Source organism: Schistocerca nitens, chromosome 5, assembly GCF_023898315.1.
Source record: "Schistocerca nitens isolate TAMUIC-IGC-003100 chromosome 5, iqSchNite1.1, whole genome shotgun sequence".
Taxonomy (NCBI): domain Eukaryota; kingdom Metazoa; phylum Arthropoda; class Insecta; order Orthoptera; family Acrididae; genus Schistocerca; species Schistocerca nitens.
The window spans coordinates 350587130-350604996 of record NC_064618.1 but is presented as its reverse complement, the minus strand read 5'-3'; positions in this window follow the sequence as shown (position 1 = coordinate 350604996).

The window sequence follows — 17867 nt, the reverse complement described above, 5'->3', positions numbered from 1 at the left end:
TGCTGCCTGTGATGGCATGCAGGGACATGGTGGGGACAGGATAGTGCTGCTGGGTGCAGAGTTGAGAGGCTGTGCTGGGGAGGGCACAGAGGAGTAAAGGGAGAGGGGAGAGAAATATAGGAGAAAAGACTGTAGGTGTGTTGGCAGAGTAGAAGGCATGTGTCGTGCTGAAGTGGGAGTTGGGAAAGGGATAGACAGGTGGAGGACAGGGCTAGTGAAAGTTTAGGCCAGGTGTACTACAGGAACAAAGGATATGTTGTAGGGACAGTTTCCACCTGCAAAATTTGGGAAAGCTGGTATTGGGTGGAAGGATCCAGATGATGCAGGCTGTGAAGGAGCCATTGAAGTGAAGCACATCATGTCGGGTGACATGTGTAGCAACTGGATGGTCCAGCTGTCTGTTGGCCACTGTTTGGCAGTTGCGATTCGTGTGGACAGACAGCTTGTTACTTGACACACCTATGTAAAAAGCAATGCAGTGGTTGCAGCTTAGTTTGTAGATCACATGGCTGCTTTCATAGATAACCTTGCCTTTGATGGGATAGGAGAGGCCTGTAACAGGATGGAGTAGTTGGTAGGGGGAGGATGTGTGGGACATGTCATGCAGATCTAGTGCAGGGATATGAGCCATGAAGCAAGGGATTGGGAGCAGGGGTGGAGTAGGGATGGACAAGGATATTGCATAGGTTTATCAGGCAGCAGACTATCACTGAGGAATGGGTGGGGACAATAGTGAGAAGGATATTTCTCATTTCAAGGCATGACAAGATGTAGCCAAAAACCTGATGGACAATGTCATTTAGTTCCTACAGTCACGAGTGCTACTGATTCATGAGAAGAGTGCTCCTTTACAGCTTGTGATGGCTTTGTGGGAAGCAGCAGGTGATGAGAAACAAGGCACAGGAAGATAATTTTGGTCTGTGAAAGCCTCAATGAGACCCTTGGCATATTTGGAGAGGGACTGCACATCACTACAGACGTGATGACCACAAGTGGCTTGACTGTATGGAAGGGACTTCTTGGTATGGACTTGGTGGCAGTTGTTGGAGTGGAGGTATTGTTGTTGATTGATAGGTTTGAAGTGGACAAGGTTACTGATACCCACCCTTGAGGTGGAGGTGAACATCAAGGAAGGTTGCTTTTTGGGTTGAGGAGAACCAGGTGATGCGAATGGAGGAGAAGGTGTTGAGGTTCTGGAAGATGTCCCCACACTTGGTCCAGATCATGATGTCATCAGTGAATCTGAAACAGGTGAGAGGTGGGGGATTTTGGGTGGTTAGGAAAGATTTTTCTAGATGGTCCATGAATAGGTTGGCATAGGATGGTGCCATATGGGTACCATTTGCCATACAGTGGATTTGTTTATAGGTAATGCCTTCTTCAAAAGAGAAGTAATTACGGGTGAGGATGCAGTTTGCCATGGTGACCCAGAAGGAGGTTGTAGGTTTGGAGTCAGTCAGGCATTGGGATAGGTAATGTTCAATCACAGCAAGGCCAAGGGCATTTGGGATGTCAGATGTTAGTGATGTTAGTGTAGAAAGAGGTGTTATCAACAGAGGTGAGCCGGGTGCCAGGAGGTAAAGGAACAGGAACTGTGAAGAGCTGGTGGAGGAAATGACTGGTGTCTTTTATACAGGAAGGTAGGATATAAGTGATACATTGAAGGTGTCGGTATGCAAGCACAGATATTCTGTCAGTGGGGCACAGTAACTGACCACAACGGAATGTCCTGTGTCATTTGCTTTATGGACTTAGGAAACTTATATAAGGTAGGAGAGCAGGGAGAGGTGGGGACGAAGGGGGTGATAAACTCAAGGCAGAGGTTCTGGGATGGGCCTAAGGAAATGAGGAGAGAATGGAGATTGCACCAGATATCTAGAATTGGGTCACTGTGGTAAGGTTTGTAAGTGGACATATCTGACAACTGGTGGAGTCCCTCCACCAGGTAATGCCTATGGTTCATAACAGTGGTGGTAGAGCCTTTGTCAGCAGGTAGGATTATAAGGTTGGGTTCAGTTTTATGGTAATGGATTCTGTTTTTTTCTGGAGATGTACATTTGATTTCCATGTTGAAGGATTTGGGGAATGATGATTAGGCAAGGTTTGAGGTTAGGAAATTCTAGAAAGTTAAAAAGGGGTGATCCACCCCCACTACCCTCAACTCACCCTGTGTCACAGGATGACTAATTTGTAGTGCAAACTGATTATTTGTAAACATTAGCAAGTGTGGACTAAATTCTTGGAGCTCAGCAAAAAAATCACTAAAATCTGCAGTGAAAATCTAGGAGTTCAACAACTGCAGTTTTACCACAGTCAGAAATTATTCATTCATTGATAACCAGGCAGTGACTCTGTTCACCAGCATTGAGAGTTCCTGAATTGGAGGGCACTGAAATATTGCTAAGCCCTAACACACTGAAGCCCAAGAGACTTTGTGGCCACACAGTACCTTTGAAACACATTATCAGTCCAACCGCACACTAATGAAAGACCTCAATTCTGGCTTGCAATGCGCTTAAGCTCAAGGACTCTGTGGCCACACAATGCCTTCAAAACATATTATCAGTTCACCTGCACACTAATAAAAGACCCCTAAACTCTGGCTTGCTTGCCTATGTAAAACCTTAGTCACAAGACCACTATATTTGTCAGCCTAGAGTCTTTTAACCTAACTACCATTCATGAAATTAGATGTATCATAACATTTACACAAATTTAAATATGCACATTAAACACTCTTGATTAAATTTATGATTCTGCCGTACAATATTCTCTCTACATTTATCTTTAACAATTTGAGGTATTTATTTTCCCTGTCATATCCAGAACTGCAGCTAAAGCTAGTAAATACATCTGTACACACACTGGCACTGTAGTCCTACATTGATCAAATGACAATGTTACATCTACATATATGTAATATTACATTTACATATATAAAGTTACTAAAGTATCACTAAATAAATGTGTGGATTGGTGCAATGATGGGATTCGATTCTCACACTGGTGATAATCAATTTGTACATGTTGAGAAATCTTTGTTTAGGCATCCTTTCTCATGTTAGTGACTAAATAATTTATAACTGCCTGATTATTTGTTTGACGGTAATGGAGACTTATTCATTCCAACATCTGCTTTATAATGGTGTTTCACATGCATACATTTCACACCTGCATTATTAATTATGCATTTATAAACAATATTATTTTAAATGTTAGTAATGTTATTAATAATACTTTTATAAACATGATAATAATTATAATGAACTTGTGTCACTATTGTGAATCAGGCACTGTCTTAAAATTTTACATAGGATGCCTGTAAGCAGTTTTGGTGTTTCCAGAAATATGTCAGGTTTCAGTTTTATAGATGCAGTTACTTTGCCATCTTGACTTGCCTCATCAAACACACTGTGGTACACACTCTTCCCCTTACACTCAGGATTTGTAACCAATCTGTTTCCTGTAGCTTTCCAATAAGCCTGCTCAAGGCTTGCTGTAACAGTCCAGGAGCTCTGTCTGATTTACCTTGATCATCCACACTATGACAGTGTGCCAGCCACAAACTGCTCAACCAAATATTTTGCAGATGAAGTTATATATGGTTCCAGGGATCTTTTCAAGTCTCAGACATGTGTGTTGTGTATATGCAGACTGAAGCAATGAATGAAAGTTTGTACCATCCCTGGGAATCTAATGCTTATTGCCTGCCAGATTTGCTAACCACTACACCACCCTGATGCAGTGCTTTGCATAACTGCACAGATTATCCTAGCACACCTTCCTCCTCGAACAACATTCCCATTCACAGCTGAGCCCACTAGGTATTCCCCCTAAACTCAAACAGCATTGCAGAGGCTCCCCAACTGTATTGTATTAGTATCTCAGCATCAAATGGAAGAGAGGATCCTGCCTAAAACTCAGGCATATGTGCTTTAGTCAAATGAAACTATATATGGTTCAAGAGACCTTTTAAAGTCTCAAACATCTATGATGTATATATTCAGACTGAAACAATGTTCCATTCGATTGCCACAACACAAATGAGGAATAGTTATCAAATTTTAGTTATAACCTCAGAGATAATGCCACCTAATTAACTTTTTGTTAGTTTGCAGGTAAAGGTCTGCAGTTCTGGTGCACATGGAAACTCTATCCTTTAGCACCACAGCACACCATGAGAGGAATCAAAACAAAATGGTGCAGCTCAATGGTAAAATGGAATACACTCCTGGAAATTGAAATAAGAACACCGTGAATTCATTGTCCCAGGAAGGGGAAACTTTATTGACACATTCCTGGGGTCAGATACATCACATGATCACACTGACAGAACCACAGGCACATAGACACAGGCAACAGAGTATGCACAATGTCGGCACTAGTACAGTGTATATCCACCTTTCGCAGCAATGCAGGCTGCTATTCTCCCATGGAGACGATCGTAGAGATGCTGGATGTAGTCCTGTGGAACGGCTTGCCATGCCATTTCCACCTGGCGCCTCAGTTGGACCAGCGTTCGTGCTGGACGTGCAGACCGCGTGAGACGACGCTTCATCCAGTCCCAAACATGCTCAATGGGGGACAGATCCGGAGATCTTGCTGGCCAGGGTAGTTGACTTACACCTTCTAGAGCACGTTGGGTGGCACGGGATACATGCGGACGTGCATTGTCCTGTTGGAACAGCAAGTTCCCTTGCCGGTCTAGGAATGGTAGAACGATGGGTTCGATGACGGTTTGGATGTACTGTGCACTATTCAGTGTCCCCTCGACGATCACCAGTGGTGTACGGCCAGTGTAGGCGATCGCTCCCCACACCATGATGCCGGGTGTTGGCCCTGTGTGCCTCGGTCGTATGCAGTCCTGATTGTGGCGCTCACCTGCACGGCGCCAAACACGCATACGACCATCATTGGCACCAAGGCAGAAGCGACTCTCATCGCTGAAGACGACACGTCTCCATTCGTCCCTCCATTCACGCCTGTCGCGACACCACTGGAGGCGGGCTGCACGATGTTGGGGCGTGAGCGGAAGACGGCCTAACAGTGTGCGGGACCGTAGCCCAGCTTCATGGAGACGGTTGCGAATGGTCCTCGCCGATACCCCAGGAGCAACAGTGTCCCTAATTTGCTGGGAAGTGGCGGTGCGGTCCCCTACGGCACTGCATAGGATCCTACGGTCTAGGCGTGCATCCGTGCGTCGCTGCGGTCCGGTCCCAGGTCGACGGGCACGTGCACCTTCCACCGACCACTGGTGACAACATCGATGTACTGTGGAGACCTCACGCCCCACGTGTTGAGCAATTCGGCGGTACGTCCACCCGGCCTCCCGCATGCCCACTATACGCCCTCGCTCAAAGTCCGTCAACTGCACATACGGTTCACGACCACGCTGTCGCGGCATGCTACCAGTGTTAAAGACTGCGATGGAGCTCCGTATGCCACGGCAAACTGGCTGACACTGACGGCGGCGGTGCACAAATGCTGCGCAGCTAGCGCCATTCGACGGCCAACACCGCGGTTCCTGGTGTGTCCGCTGTGCCGTGCGTGTGATCATTGCTTGTACAGCCTTCTCGCAGTGTCCGGAGCAAGTATGGTGGGTCTGACACACCGGTGTCAATGTGTTCTTTTTTCCATTTCCAGGAGTGTATATTGCAGTTATTCATTTCCTGCATTTCCCCACGTTTGATGAGAAATAATGCTGCAACAATCCATGCTGAACTGATGGAAGCTTATGACAAAAATTCACCATCATATGCATCAGTGGAATGTAGCCCAAATGTTACCAGTGTGACTAAACATGCCCAAATGACAGAAATGAATAGAGGCTCTGGTTACCAAAGATCTGTGTATCACCACTAAGTGAGTAGTGGAAAAATTTAAAACCAGTTTTCAACATGCTTGATATCGTGAACATGACAAAGATCAGCGCTCACTCGGTTTCTTGACTGCTCACACCAGTTCACAAAGCCTGCTGAACTGAGGCAGCTGCTGAAATGTGGCAACTCTGTCAGACTGATCCACATGGCTTCTTTATCCTTACAATCACCCTGGATGAATGTTGGATTTATCACCATGACCATGACAGAAAAAGAGCGAAGCAAGCAGTGGATACTTGGGTTCACCACTGTCGATGAAGGCGAAGACCCAACTGTCATCAGGCAAGGTGATTCAGAGTGTTTTTTAGGGCTGTCATGGCGTGGTTCTACCATATTATGCTTGTAAGTGGCAAACAGTCATGTGAGTATACAATCAAAGTCTCCTGATGAGGTTATAAGTGGATACTACAATAAACACAAAATATTAGGTCACTTTATTAACCCTAGGACGCCTAAGGGGGGGGGGGGGGTTCATGGAACCCACAATTTTTCATGTCCCCTGCTTTTGCCCAAGTAATTTTCATACTACATATTCCCTTTGAGTTATTGTTTGTTTGCTATTTTACGAAACGTTAGTGTCAGTATATTTTATAGAAAATTCCTGCTTTGAAAGAAAAAGTAAATGAACTTATTATGGGTCCAACAATCCCCCCCAGGCTTCCACGCTATAGAATATTCCCCTAAGTAGGATTTCGTATTTCTCATCTCTACAACAATGCAAGTTAGTTTCTTGTTGGTTGGTATTCCTGATATTCACAACAATCGGTTTACTTTCAGAGGAAGTGATTGTTGATGTCAGTCAGCTGTTATTTATCTTGTAAACTTGCAGTGAGTTAGTGCAGTTCCAAACATGTAGGCCTCCAGTAACTTTGGTGTCCTACACATCAAAAACGAAACCAAGTAAAAACTTACTGATGCTGTCAACAATGCACCAAGATAAAGGCACTGTTGGAGGAGAGAAGAATAAAACCGAGATACATGCATATTATAATTCCAATAAAGGTGGAATTGATACCATTGATCAAATGACGCATATGTACACCTGCAAGAGGGGAACAAAGAGATGGCCTCTATCTGTATTTTACTCTCTCATCGACATTTGTGCTATCAATGCAACCACCATATTCATCTAGCAACATCCAAGATGGAATGAAAAGAAACACAACAAACGGAAACATTATCTTTTGCAAGCTGGGATGGAACTAGTGAAATTGCAGGTAGAAGAAAGAAGTGCCAATGCAAGAGGGTTATCTAACCAAATTGTTCAAACAATGGAGACTATTCTACAAAAGAAAATCAAAGAAGTGACAACAGAAGCACGTCAGCATCCTGCAGGGAAAGGTTGGTGCCATATTTGTGTAAGAAAAGCTAAAACAAAGAAGCAGAAGTACAACAATCTAAGTAAACCAAAACAGTATTGTGGACAGAGTCATAAACACGTGTGTAACACACATTCAGAAAAAATTGTGAAGTGTGTCTCTTGCCTTGAAGTTCAGGACTCAGAGTAGTCTATTGTATATGAACACATCTGTATTTTCTATTGTAATACGTCAATTTTTTATTCACCCAGTCCAATATTTATAACAATTAACAACATTTATAAACTGATGCCTTAGTTAAAATACATAAACCATTTTGAAAGTTGTAATTTTTCATCAGTAAACTTATTTAATACAGTGGTCTCGCCGAACCCCCACCCCCTTAGGCATCCAAGTTAGAAAAAAAGGCTTGGGCGTCCTTAAAACTTTGAAAGAATCCATGTCCATAGGAATGTCTGTGTATTTGTTACTGTCACTGAACTCTGTCACTCGATACAATATAGAATGGTAGACTCATCACAGAGTATAGTTGTCTGTAAACATCACTACAGTTCTGACTTCTAATACAACTTGTGCAGTTGGTCTGAAGTAAGAAAATGCTGTCTTTGTAAACAGTGATCGCAGTCTTGGCCGAGTGGCACTGGACTCCGACATAGGTATTCCTCTGGAAGTGGTGGCGTATGGAAACTCATAAGGACATGTGTACTCCAACGTCTCTCATTTATTGCTGCATCAGGCAGTGACTGTCATTACTCATGTTTCTGACATGAGGTACCAACTTTGACATGGGACCACGTTCTTCAGGACCACCACAAATGGAAGATCTCCAATGGAGTAATTTTGCTCCACAACAACATCCAGCTAATTCTGCATAGAAACAGTCACACATGATGCTTCTTTGAGCTATCAAATTTTGTTTGGGTGGTAGTTAAAACTTCTGTAACTATCCCTCATATGCGGATACATAACCCAATAAAACCTTTTTCTACTTTTGCACAGACCATTGACGATATATTTTGCCCTACACTAAGGGATATTTTGTAGAGCTAACCAGCAGGTGTGCTTAGCAGATAAGTTGGAGTTTTTGACTAGTGTGCTTTCTCTGGGTACTTCCAGTACTACCATAGGAGGTTATGGGCAGCACTGACAGCAATTTCACACTGTGTGTTATGGTATATTCTGAATGGCACCCAGAGATACATCTATTGATTTCAAATATTTAAGTGCAGCTACAATGCTTCAACACCATAAATGAATGTTCTGTCAAATCAACCAGTCGTGAGTTTGGAATATTGAGGGAGGACCAAAAATTAATGCTTTTCATAAGAATGACTTTAGAGGACTTACATGTATCAGTGCCAATTGTTTGTGATTGGAGAATGGAAAGACCATGGGGAGGGGGTGAATACTACATTTAATCAGCAACCTGATTGCAACAGGGACCATAAAACTCCAAAGCACCCTGTAGAAATCAGCTACCAGATTTTCTTCTCAAATGTTACAGAGTATCTCCAGTGCAACTCAGGTACAGAACTCACTGAAATAATACATCAGGAAGTGAAAAGATTTGGTTTTCATGATATTTTTACTGACCAAAAGCTCCTCATCACAACAAAAGAAGCACAGTATCATTACTGGTTACAAAGCACTTTTTTCCATAGGCTGCTGAACTGATTTCTTCTAGTTAAAGGGGGAACAGCTCTGTAACCACCAACATTCTGTGCTTCTGTTGTGGGTTCGGGACAGTAAAAATATCAAGAAAACTACATCTTTTCACTTCTTAATGTAGTAGCAGCAGCTGTTGAGAGGTTTGTACCAAATAAATTAATAAAAGGTGGTATTGACCCCTGCGGTACACAGGTCAGGACACTGTTACAGAAACATCGAAAAAAAGCATGTTCTTGTAGAGTGCAAAATCTTCAAGACTGGCGATGTTTTACTGAAGCTCAAAACTTAGCACAGATGTCAGTGAAAGAGAGTTCAATGTGAAATGCTTTTAATAGCTTCCACATTGAAACTCCATCTTAAATCTGGCAGATGATCCAAAGAGATTCTAATAATACATAAAGTACACCAGTGGCAGGACAAAATCATTACCTTCACTGCACAATAGCTATGTAATATTACTGATGGTAGTGCCACTAAATTGGAGGCATTAAACACAGCTTTCCAAAATTCCTTCACCAGAGAAGATGAAGTAAACATTTCAGAATTTGAATAAAGAACAGCTACCAACATGAGTAACTTAGAAGTAGATATCCTCAGTGTAGTGAAGCAGCTTAAGCCACTTAAAATCAAGTCTTCCAGTCCAAACTGTTACATTTGGGTTCCTGCCAGTGTATGCTTAATACTGTAGCCCCATACTTTGCTATCATATACTGATGACTCAATGAGAGATCCATACCTAAAGACAGAAAACTTGCACAGGTCACAGCAGTTCTCAAGAAAGAAAATAGAAGTAATCTAATGAATTACAGACCTGTATCAGTGATGTCAATTGCAGCAGAGTTTTGGAACATATACTGTGTCTGTACATTGTAAATTACATTGAAGAGAACAGTATATTGATGCATAGTCAACATCACCATAGAGTCAGAAAGTATCATTCTTGTGAAACACAACTAGCTTGTTATTCACACAAAGTAATGAGTTCTATTGATGTGGATCTCAAACTGATTTCATATTTCTAGATTTACAGAAGGCTTTTGACACATTTCCTTACAAGCAATGTCTAATCAAATTGCTTGCCTGTGGAGTATCATCTCAGTTGTGTGACTGAACTCATGATTTTTCTGTCAGGAAGGTCACAGTTCACAATAATCAACAGAAAGTCATCGAGTAAAACATAAATGATATCTGGCAATCCCAACAAAATAATATACACCCTCTACTGTTACTGTTCTTAATCTAAACAATGTAGGAGACAATTTGAGCAGCCCTCTTGGATTTTTTGCAGATGATGCTGTCATTTAGCATCTAGTAATGTCATCAGGAGATCAAAATCCATTGCAAAATAACTTAGACATTACATCTTTATGGTGCAAAAAGTGGTAGTTAACTCTAAATACACATGAGTACTAAATGGATTTCATTAAATTTTGGTTACACAGTAAGTCACTTAAATCTAAAGGCTGTCAATTCAACTAAATATCTAGGAATTACAGCTGTGAACAACTTAAATTGGAATGATCACATAGATAATGATGTGGGGAAGACAAACTAGAGACTCCATTTTATTGGCAGAATACTTAGAATATCAACAGGTCTACTGAACAGACTGCCTGCTCTACACTTATCCATTCTCTGCTAGAGTACTGCTCTGTGCAGAATGGAATCCTTATCAGATAGGACTGATGGAGGGCAAAAAAAATCTTTTATTATCACAAAATAGGGAAAAAAGTGTGGCCCCATTAGCTGAGTGGTCAGCGTGGCAGAATGCCATGCTAAGGGACTTGGGTTTGATTCCCGGGTGGGTCAGGAGATTTTCTCCACTCAGGGACTGGGTGTTGTGTTGCCCTCATCATCCTTTCATCCCTATCTCCGACATGAAAGTCTTTCAATGTGGTGTCGAATGCAATAAGTACTTGCCTTCGATGGTCGAACTTCCCCAAATGGGGGGCTCCCAGTCCACAGTGCCGTATGCTCATTTCCATTTTTTCCAAGGAAAAAAGTGTCATGGGTATGATAAGTGAGTTGGGGTGGCAGTCATTAAAATAAAGGCACTTCTCATTGTGGTGAGATCTTTTCACGAAATTCCAATCACTAACTTTCTCCTCTGAATGTGAAAATATTTTATTGACATCAACCTTCATATGGAGAAATGATCATTATAATAAGATAAGAGAGATCAGAGCTTGCACAGAAAAGTATAAGTGTTAATTTTCCCCACAAACTGTTTGAGATTAGAACTGCAGAGAAATAGTCTGAACATATTTCAGTAAACCTTCTGCCAGGCACTTAGAAGTGTTTACTTCTCATCCCGTACGGTAAGTCTCCCCTGACCCGCGGTTCTGGGTGAGTTTCCCAGAATCTATCCCTTTCCTGGACCTCTCCATTCCTTTTCCTTCACCCTTCTTCCTTCCCCTTCAACCCTTCTGCCTGAAGGAGGAACCACTGCCTTCAAAAGCTTTTCACTTAAAACTGTCTTTTATGTGTGTGTTCTGAAATAATTTTGTCAATAATTGATTGTTTTTGTTGTTAGAGTATTATGTAGATGTAAATGTAGATTATTACACTGAGTTATATATCTAAGTTACACTTTATGTCATCTGCAACACTTGTCAGTTAAGTTTAGTACTCATTCCGTCTTTCCCCATTGCAATCACAAAAAATGGGCAGTGATACATGTAAATTCAGTGAAATCATTATGGTGGAAACATGAACTTCTGGTCCTCTCTAAGTGTTCCAGACTCCAACATTGATTAATTTGACAGAGAATTCATTTATGGGGTTGTAGCATTGTAGCTGCACTTACATGTTCTTGCATGAGCACCTTGATGCCACATACAATATTCAATAGATTATCTGGAGATGTTGGCCACATACTGCAGTACTGTGAATAGCTGCAAGAGGAAAGCTTATGATTTTTGGAAGTACTAACAGAAACTTTTCTGCTACTTATGTAAGACATTAATTTGTATATTTTTAAAGCAAAGAGTGAACTGTGGTGAATATTTTTGACAAATGATATTTGCTTACTATCTTTAGTAACTATTATACACTATCAAAGGAGTACCATATCTTTTATGATGCATTTGATGATTTGTTCTGCATTCGCAGGATTCTTCCTAAGGATAAGATGTACAGAAAACAAAATGTGAATTAATGATAAACAGTATGAAGCATTATTATAATGGTATCAATAAGCACAATATTGTTACTTTACCTGTTGCTAAGTTCATCTGTTTGTCGCTCATCCATATTCATGATAAAAATAATATTTCTATTTTGTGTTGTTTCGACACAGGATGATAGGTTATAGAAAATTAAAATAACTCTTGGATAAATTGTTCTGGAATATATGCTATCAACCAAAACATATTTTTATAGGTTGTGCACAGTGATTCTTTGTTTAAGAAAGCAAATACATCATTCAAGAACCAGGATGATATAATACTGCGCTACATGGTGCTACTCGATGCACAGAAGCATGCTGCGGAAAGAGCTAACTTGTTAGATTGTGATGCAGATGGTGCCCGTGCAACAATGGAAAACCTACATCAAAATCATGCAGCAAAGCTCACTGGATTGCGAACAATTTGGGCCAATCTTCAAGAAAAGAGCAATGCTACCAAAGCAGATGTCTCATTCTGGGAGGGGAACCTTGCAATAGCACTGAAAACAACACTGTCTTGCAATACAGATACTGAAAGGGTGAGTGAGATATTCATTTTTTTGTCATTTTATAAATTCTGTGAAAACTAATGAAGACTATTGCTAAAAGTTTAATGCTAAACATTATTTATGAACTATATACACAATCGCTAATCATAGGCGTGAGCAATAATACCAGAAGAAAAATAAAAATAACTAACTGTTACCAGTTTCCACAGAAATTTAATATCAGTGTACAGTTTTAGTCATACTTGTTTTAGTATATAAATTGTCTATTTGAGATTTGTCTTTGGTTCTGCACTTTTTGAGATTATTTTAAAATAAACTGCTGCATGCTTTTTATGCTGTCACTGTTGACTACACTGTAAAATGAGAAATATATGTCTGTGTCCACAAAACAAGATGGGAAAGTTAAAAGAGCTGAAGGAAAAGAGAAAGGAAGGCTAGAGATTAATGTTTTTTTGCCTCAGATGTAATTACCATTGGATCAATCAAACAAAAATCATGAAGGAAATCAGCCCTTACCTCAATGACCTGACCATCATGACAGTCACATGATTGGAAAGCCACGGAAACTGTGGAACTAAATGGATTCTTAGATACAACAGTGCAAATTCTACAAGAGACTGAGACAGGAGAAAGAACTATATCAAGAGAATGTGAACAGCCTAACAACATATGTTGAAAAAAAGAGTAGAACAAAGTAAGCATTTAAAAAAGGGAAACACGCTGTTTGTAGGGACTATTGTAGTAACACTGTTCACGTTTACGTCGCACTTCACTTAGCGTAGACCGGGACTGTGTCCTAGGCATGCCCGATGTTGACTGACTGGGCACAGCCCGTGCTGCTGGAGTTGTTGTTGTTGTTCTTGTTGTTACGCCGGCAGAGGTCGCGTCCGAAGTCTCGCGTGCCCTCTGGTGGACGGGACTCTACTTGCGGCAACTACCGCCCGTGACGCGCCGTGCCAATGTGCGCCTCCCGCGATCTTTCTGGTGGCTACTACACTCCTCCTCCTTCGGGGGGTGAAGCCACTGTGATCCACTGCGTCGGAAGGTGGAGCGTCGGGCAGGAGCGATGACCTCCACATCCATTGGATGGCCGGAGTCGAGGGGATCTGCCAACCCTCGAGCTGGAACCTTTGAATACGGCTGGAAGTGACCCACACGCAGAGGCCCCCGTCGTCCCACAACCGGAGCTCGGGACAGAACGGGTGACAAGCTGTCGAACTCCGGATCCCGTTCCACCTCGGGAGAGGCAAGACCCAGTGGTGGGGACGAAGGGGAAGGGACAACCACAGGTGAACGAGCCCCCTGAGAAACCGAACCTGCTAGGGGGGCCGGCTCTCGCTGGGGCATCTCGAATGATGGCGATGCCGGTGCTGGAGCTACTGGAGGCTGCCAAGGCTGAGAACCATCGCAGTGCGGCAGAGTCACAGCGGGGAGAGGAGGTAACGTCCCCTGTGAAACCAATACAGGTGCCGGCAATGGGGAAGCTGGTGTCCGAGAGGTCGGAGGGTGGGTGCCCGAACGTGGACGTAGCTGATTTTGGTGACGACGTACCACCCGATCCCCCGCCTGCAAGGTATAGAGCCGGCGGCCATTTCGGCGCAGGACCACCTCCGGTATCCAACGTGGATTGCGACCAAACCCACAGGCCCAGACCGACATACCCAGTGGAAAGCCAGGGACTTCGTTTTGTGAAGACTGGCGAGGACCAGGCCGGAGGAGGTGCAGCAGAGTCCTAGGTTGACGCCCATGGAGGAGCTCGGCGGGGCTGCGGTCGCCCATTGGTGTGGTCCGGTATGCCGTCAAGAAAAACGTCAAGGCTATCTCTGCAGGAAATTCGTGCACATACTTTTTCATCTGCGTCTTAAATGTGCGCACCATGCGCTCGGCTTCCCCATTCGATTGTGGATGGAAGGGGGGAGAGCAAACGTGCCGAATACCGAAGCGCCTACAAAAATCCTGGAAGGTCTGCGAAATAAACTGTGGTCCATTGTCTGAGACCAGGGTGATTGGCAGACCTTCCACAGAAAAGATTTTTGCTAGTGCCTGGATTGCAACTTCTGAAGTGGTTGAGGAGCAGCGAACCACATATGGGAATCGGGAATAAGCATCAATGACAATGAGCCAAAAGCCATTGAGAAACGGGCCCGCAAAATCGATGTGAACACGTTCCCATGCTTGTGTTGCTGGCGGCCATGAAGAGAACGCTGCCCTGGGAGATGCTTGTTGGCTCGCACACTGGGAACAGGCGGCCACCAAGTGCTCAATTTCTCTGTCAATACCGGGCCAGTACACATGTCTGCGAGCCAAGGTTTTAGTACGGGAAACACCCCAGTGCCCCGCATGTAATAACGTGAGGACCTCCCTTCGTAAACCTGCAGGAACAACCACGCGAGGAGCTGTATCATCGGTAGCCAGAAGGAGAACTCCTTCCAAGACCGAGAGGCGGTCTCGTAGAAGAAAATAATTACGAAGAGGGTCCGAGGCCCGGCCTGGAGGGCGGGAGGACCACCCCTGCTGAATGAGGCGAACTACTTGCCGGAGAACCGGGTCAGCCGCCGTTTCCCTGGCGACTTGAGAACTAGTGATCGGAAAGCCATCAACTGCTTGGCGGGATGCCACATCCAAATGAAAACACATAATCTCCTCTCGATCGAACGTAGGATCCGGGCCCACCGGAAGACGGGAAAGAGCGTCGGCATTGGCATGCTGTCCTGTAGGGCGAAAATGAATGTCATAATGGTACTTAGAGAGGAACAAGGCCCAGCGCTGTAATCTGTGGGCCGCCCTATCCGGAATCTGAGAGGCGGGGCCAAATAACGATATTAACGGCTTATGGTCAGTGATTAACTGAAACTTCGTGCCATACAAGAAAGGGTGAAACTTGGTAACAGCGTAGACAATGGCCAAAGCCTCTTTTTCCACCTGGGAGTAATGGGCCTGCGCGGGACTAAGCGTTTTAGATGCAAACGCCAGTGGTTGCTCGGAACCATCTGCGTTGCGATGGGCCAGGACCGCCCCCACCCCATACTGCGAAGCATCTGTAGCGAGGACCAACGGCTTACGGGGATCAAAAGTAGCCAAACAAGGGGCTGAAGTGAGGAGGCCCTTCAACGAGGTGAACGCTCGCTCGCATGCAGGCGACCAATCAAAAGGAACACCCTTGTGCAGAAGGCAGTACAGGGGGTGGGCTATAGTGGAAGCCCTGGGAATGAACCGGTGGTAATAGGCTATCTTGCCTAAAAAAGCTTGTAACTCTTTCAGCGAAGTGGGCCGAGGAAGGTTGACGATACCTTGGACCAAACTTCCTAGTGGCTGTATGCCATGCCGAGATATGGTGTAGCCCACATACTCAATGGACGGTTGGAAGAAGGTTGACTTATGCAGGTTGCAACGCAAGCCCACAGACCTGAATTTGAGAAAGAGGGTGCGAAGGTTGTGCAAGTGTTCCTTCGTGCTGCGGCCTGTGACAATTATGTCATCCAGGTAATTAATACAATGAGGGATTGTCGACGTGACATGCTCAAGATAACGCTGGAATATCGCCGGGGCACTGGATATTCCAAAAGCCAACCGCTGGTATTGGTAAAGGCCAAACGGGGTGTTGACGACCGCCAGCCGTTTGGAGTCCTCATCAAGAGGTATCTGATGATAAGCCTCCGACAGATCGATTTTCGAAAAATATTGGCCACCCGCCATGGCGGAGAACAATTCATCAGCACGAGGCAAAGGATAGGTGTCCACCACCAATTGGGAATTAATGGTGGCCTTGAAATCGCCACAAAGACGTAAGTTTCCTGAGGGCTTCTTGACAATAACGAGGGGCGAAGCCCACTCACTGGAAGAAACGGGAAGAACGACCCCTAGGGCTGTCAGCCGGTCTAGCTCTTCCTTTACCTGAGGGCGGAGAGCCAAGGGGATCTGTCTCACGCGTAGAAAACGCGGGCGAGCCGACGCCTTCAACGTTAAGTGAGCTTCAAAATCGGAAACACGCCCCAGGCCCTCCTCAAAAATATCTGGAAAGTCTGAGATCAAAGATTCCAATGAGTGATAGGGAACGTCTTCGGAGACCAACTGTATGGTGTCAGCAATAGAAAAACCGAAAGCTTGAAAGGCATCCAGGCCAAAAAGGTTAGCGGAGCTCGCATCACTGACAACAATAAAAGTAATAGGCTGAGTGACTGATTTGTAAGTCATGTCGGTAGTGAATTGACCCAGTAGGGGAATGAACTGTTTACCATAACCGCGGAGACGCCGGTAAACTGGCGCCAACGGGGGCGATCCAAGGTCGGAATAAGTTTGTGCATTCAACAACGAAACTGCCGCCCCCGTATCTACTTGCAGTTGTAACCGGCGTGACCGAACCGACACCTCGATAAAGAGTTTGCGGGCCGATGCGTCAGGAGCCTGGCCCGATGAAACTTCCTGAATGTCAACGTCCATGTCCTCTGTACTTGCTTCCTTCGATGCCTTTGAGGCTGAGCGGCAAACTTTAGCAATGTGACCTTTTTTATTACATTTGTGACAAACGGCCCAACGCTGGGGGCACTCTGACCGATCGTGATGTATATAGCACGACGCACAGGACGGCAACAGGGGCCGGCGGCCGGAATTCTGTTTACGCGCCGTGCGGGAGCGGCCGTAACAGCCGGATTGTACCGCTCGCACGTCGTCCACCCCGGACACAGTGGACGCGGCCGCGCCACCCTGAACCTCCGCGACGTCGCACCACGCTTCCAGCTGTTGACCTGCCGCGTGAGAGACTTCATACGATTGAGCAATTGACAGAACTTCCTCGAGGGAAGGGTCTTCTAACTGCAGGGCCCGTTGCCGGACCTCCCTATCAGGGGCCGAACGAACAATGACGTCACGTACCATAATGTGGGCATACGACTCTCGCGACTGCTCCGTGACAAAATGACACTTGCGACTAAGACCGTGCAGGGTAGCGGCCCACGCCCGGTAAGACTGATGGGGCTGTTTCTTGCATTGATAGAACTCGACCCTAGCCGCCACAACATGCGTGCGGCGGCGATAATATGAAGACAGCAACGAACACAATGCGTCAAAAGACAAGGACGAGGGTTCCTGCAAAGGCGCTAGCTGCCGCAAAACTTGATACAGCGAGGGAGATATCCAAGACAAGAAGAGAGCACGACATACGTCCGCATCGGCAACATGAAACGCCTGGAAATGCTGCCGAAGGCGATGTTCATATGCGTCCCAATCCTCCGCCGTCTCGTCATACGGGTGAAAGGGAGGAGGGAACTGCGCCGGAGCAGACGGCGTGGAGAGCAACGCCGGAAGCACTTGTTTCATGGTGGCCATG